A 5,402-nucleotide genomic window follows, 5' to 3' on the forward strand; every position below is an offset into this window, starting at 1 on the left:
AATTAGGCCCTGGCCAGTTGGCTCAGTGGTAGAGCGTCAGCCTGGCGTGTGGAATGCGGAAGTCCGGGGTTCGATTCCCGGTCAGGGCACACAGGAGAGGCGCCCGTCTGCTTCTCCACCCCTCCCCCTCTCCTTCCTCTCTGTCTCTCTCTTCCCCTCCCGCAGCCAAGGCTCCATTGGAGCAAAGATGGCCCGGGCGCTGGGGATGGCTCCTTGGCCTCTGCCCCAGGCGCTAGAATGGCTCTGGTCGCGACAGAGCGACGCCCCAGAGGGGCAGAGCATCGCCCCTGGTGGGCATGCCGGGTGGATCCCGGTCGGGCGCATGCGGGAGTCTGTCTGACTGCCTCCCCGTTTCCAGCTTCAGAAAAATACAAAAAAAAAATTTTTTTTTAATTATATACTAATTATTCATTAATCCCCTTCAGCACACTAGTTCTTTCTAGTTTCTTGAGCTCCAATCATATCTTAAAGAAATTTTTCAGTTATATTTATCCATCACGAGTTTCCATAGACAACCTAAATATCCACACCAAGGCCATTGGTATTCAGTCATTTGAACAGTTTTTGGGGAAAGTGTTTTTTATAAAATAATTTCTACACTGATTCAGAAAATGAATTTAATTTTTTGAATAATTCAAGTCAAATTTATGTTAGCCTGAAATATCGAGAGAATTAAGGAAATAAAAATACTATCTGGAATATGGCTATAACTCAACCAAAATAAAACATCAGATCCTTTTTCTATTATGTCAGTTGAGCTTATTTTCTTCTTGCTAAAAATTTTGTTATTAGACTAATATAGCAAAAGAATGTTTTTATATTTACCTACCTTAGTCACTCCTCACCTACGTCTTCACATCTTTAAGAAAGATTAAAACATAGGTTAGCAAAAGAATAGGTTTTTTTTCTCTAAATTTATGATAGATTTATTTATTTTCCCAGTTGATTTCTTCCAAATTTCCAGTGCTATCTGCTGTAAACATTCTATTATTGAATATTTCATGTAATTAGTTAAGAAGTAGTGATAATGTAGGACAATTTCATCCAAAGATCCACCAGCATATGGAAAATGCTGCAAATTACCAAATAAGTCCAGTGAGTGAAACCTAAAGTAAAATGAGTTGAAGAGACAGCTGGACATGTTTATGTAGGCAGAAGGGGTGCAAGATATGCTGACAACACGAAGAGGTGTGTTGCAATAAACTTGAAGGAGACAGGCCATTGGGCCAACCATCCCTTTTCTGTCCACAAATTGCTTATGTTCTCATTAGTGTCTCACATCTGGACAGCTGTGTTATTAAAATTTGGCCCTAAATTTGAGTCAATGAACGAGTTTGGTGTCTCACTTTCATTCTTCCTTTACATATCAAATACACACACGCACACACACAAGTTTCAACTTTTGTTCAAGGAAGCATTTCATGTGCAGACATCAGATTTTTGTGACTCACAGCCAAGTGGAGGGACGGGCTCTGTGAACAAGCTTGTTCTGCTCATGTCCACCTCTGTCTGATATGAGTACATGTTCATGGCACCTCACTTTCATAAATACAACATTCTAAACAGTACTCTGAATGGCCACCTTCAGTATTGAGTTAGGCCTCAAGTTTCTACAGTCCAGTTATTTTGGAAGAGAAAATGTTTTAACCGGCAGAGAAAAAGAGCAGTTCTCTTCATTCTTTTATCTTTCCTCATCTTTTAAAATATGCAGTTAGGAAAGATTTTTGCCGAGGATTGGTTAGAAGCCAATAGCTTCACTGACCCTTTTACTCTTTGTCATTTTGCATCTCTTGCCTCAGGAACTGGTTGACCTTTTGAATGCACTCACATTTTGGGTTATACGATGTGGGCCTAACCTGCATCTGAATACAAATAACAAACACCTGCATTTGGTATTGTTACAATTAACAGGCACTTGGATCCCCATTGTCTCATTTGCTCTAATCATGATCCCATTAGGTTGGTGCTATTATCTTATATCTACAGATGTGGAAACAAAGGCTCAAAGAAGTTAAGTGACTCAGCCAAGTTCGCTTACTACTTGCCCAAGTAGTAAGTGGTCAAGTTAAAACTTGTGCTGCCTAGCTCAGTCTTTTTAACCTGGGAACATACGTTTAAGAATGAACTTACATTCAAACAGAAAATAAAATCCCATGTGATTTTTAAAAACACAAATTTGAGCAAAAACATAAATGTTGAGTTTATATTTGTTGGGTCTGTTTCTGAAGACCTAAAACACTACGTGGTAACAGCAGGTGTGTGTGTGCTGCTACGTTATCTCAGGTAAAGATACTTAAGGAGACAAAGTTCATAAATTCACTACTTAAAGACGTCTTTAGAGTTCTGATTTGCTGTTGTTGGTTTTGGTTTAAAAAAATTAAAACCGTTAGAGTCAATAAATAAATCAAACTAAGTTTATTTGTTTATATTTGGTTTAAATTCTTTTTTCTTCCTTTTTAAGGTGACACTGGTTAACAAAATTATACAGGTTTCAGGTGCACCATTCTACAACATATCATCTGTACAGTGGGGGGGTGTTCACCACCCCAAGTCAAGTCTCTGCCCGTAACCATTTATTCCCTCTTCCCTCTCCTCCCTCCCCTCCCGCCCCAACAGTCACCACACTGTTGTCCATGTCCATGAGGGTTAGTTCTCTTTTTTCTTTCTTTTCCTCAATCCCTCTATCAGCCCCCGCCCAGTTCCTCCCAATAGCTGTCACATCTTTTGCAGCAAAAACCCCAAGCCTTACCTATGTTTTAATAAACTGACAATTACCAAAACTATTATTTCCCAACAAAAGCGAAAAGCACATTCAAAACTATTCATTGTTCTTCTTACAATTAGAAGCCTTATTCAGTATTGGGCATAAGAGGTAGCACTGTGATGCAAACAAACGACTATGGGGAGGAGAGCAGAGGTGGCAGGAGAAGGGTGTTGAGGGAAGAGAGACACTAATGCACTGAGCCTGTCACCTGGAGGACTCGGGCACCTAAGAAGCCCCTTAGAAGCAGCCCCAGACAGTTAATCCCTTCTGATGGATTCATTGTATCTGCTATGGTGCCCACTGTGCACTTTGGTCCTCTGCTAGAACAAGTGCCCTGGCCTGAACCCCAGTTTGAGCTGCTTGCCTGGTAATGTCTAGTCTTTGCCAGTGTCCCCCTGTCTGGGGGCTAGAGCCTGTCCATGAGACCCAGCAGCCGATTGGGGTCCTATGACAGCCAACACAGAATCCCTAGAAAGAAAGAGTCACTAGCTCATACCTGGCAAGAAGGTCCTCCAGAGTAAACCCTGGATACTGAGGAGAGCCTCTCGAGAGCTTTGTGCATGAAGCCCTTCAGCTATTGTCATAGTGTCATTGAATTGTTGGCCCCCCTCCCTCAGGCTCCGACACTGAGCTTTCCTCCCCTCACCCTTGCAGCCTACTCTGAGATTCAAACATGCCTCTAGCCCTGCCTGGAAGGGTTATAACCAGTCACAGGTGATTTAAACTAGTTTCAGTGCTGTTTGATGGATTTCAAAGCCCTGACCTTTCGTGCATTAGGAAGACCTGCTCTTGCCTTCACTTTATTTTGTAACTATCATTTGGCTAGCTGGGCCTGCCTCTTCTACTCCCAATAGCATTCATCACACACAGTCTGCCTTCCCTGTCAGCCTGCGAAGATTAGGTCTGTCTTGGTCACTGCTGTATCCTTACTCCCAGCCTGGTGCCCAGCACACAGTAGGGAGTTAATAAGCATTTGTTAAGTGAATAAATATGTGATACATGTGTGTAATTGTCAAGCAACACATTAGCTTAGGAAATGAAATGCTGGCACATATTTGAATGTATTAATTGGCTGATAACACTGATGCATTGGCCGGCACATTTTAACTTTAACATATTTATGCATAGATGCATATTTTGAAAAACTGTAGGTAAGAGGAAGATTATAAGTATCTTTGCATTCAGGTGTTGCTTCATAGTATGTGCAGAATTTATTTTGTAGCACTGGTCTCCCAACAGTGAATTAAAACACAAATATATTAAATAATATGTTTTACCTATCATTTTAACTTTTGTAAAATTTTTCTCCCTTTGAAAGAGAATCTGCTAAATTTGCTTTATAAAATTCTGAGTAAATAGAAGTAAAAGATAGCCTTTTATTCAAAGTAACATTTCATTCAACAACAGAACTACAAAAATATACATTTTCTTGGGACTTACATTTATCAGAAAAATTTTCTGGAAAATTGGTGGTAACATATTACATACTCTTACTTCGTTTAGTTAAACCCAAGAATTTTATAACTTTATAGCATAAGAAAGAAAATTTTAAATATTCAGTCTTTGTATGATCCTTGAGGCCCCTACTCTCTTATCTAAAACAAATCAAATTAATTTTCCAATTTAGCTCCCAAACCACTCTTGTGGACAAGCCTGTTTGTGGTTTTGTGTCTTTGTGTACTTAACAACAACTGACAGACCAGTTATGGAAAAAAGAGAAAATATATATCCTTCAGGTTGCTCTCTTAAAACCAAGGCATCCTGGCCCTGGCAGGTTGGCTCAATGGTAGGGCATCGGCCCAGAGTGTGGATGTCCCTGGTTTAATCCCTGGTCAGGGCACACATGAGAAGTGACCATCTGCTTCTCTTCCCTTCTCTCTCCCCCATCTCTTTCTCTTTCCCAATTGTAGCAGTGGTTCAATTGGTTTGAGCATGGACCCCAGGCACTGAGGATACCTCAGCTGGTCCAAGCATTAACCCCAGAAAGGGTTGCCAGGTAGATCCTGGTGAGGTGCATGCAGCCATCTGTCTCAATATCTCCCCTCCTCTCACTTAAAACAAACAACAACTAGGCATCCTTTCTAACCTGTATACATATGTAATTTTCTCTGAATGAGGGGCTAAATCACGACTACACTGAGTCACAGGGCACTGGGTTCAATTTGGCTGTCATTCCAGTCCTCTATGACTCTCAACCAGTCCTATCACATAAGAATAACAATATTTGCCCCTTACCAACTTCACAAATATGTTTCTATATTTTAAACTACTTAAGACTTCCCGAATGGCTGGATTGTTTTTATTTTATTCCACCAAAATCTTAATTTCCTGTTTTTCCAAATTGGGCATAATATCTACCAACCTCGAAAATTTATTGTACAGATCAAGTGAGATAATGCATGTGTAAAAACTTTGAGATGTGAAAATCTTTTGTCTGTGAAAGTTATTTTTATTTTAATACTTTTGCAAATACACATCTAAACAAAATGCAAGTTATTCCAAAATTTCAGTGGGACAGTTCCAACTCTTGGGTACCCAAGTAACATATAGCCTTCCTGTGGCTAAATGTGTCATCAGTGGAATGTGCATGTTCTTGGAGTTCATTGTCCAATGATGAAAATTAGTTTGCATCATGATA

The sequence above is a fragment of the Saccopteryx bilineata genome, chromosome 5 (assembly GCF_036850765.1).
Source record: "Saccopteryx bilineata isolate mSacBil1 chromosome 5, mSacBil1_pri_phased_curated, whole genome shotgun sequence".
Classification (NCBI taxonomy): domain Eukaryota; kingdom Metazoa; phylum Chordata; class Mammalia; order Chiroptera; family Emballonuridae; genus Saccopteryx; species Saccopteryx bilineata.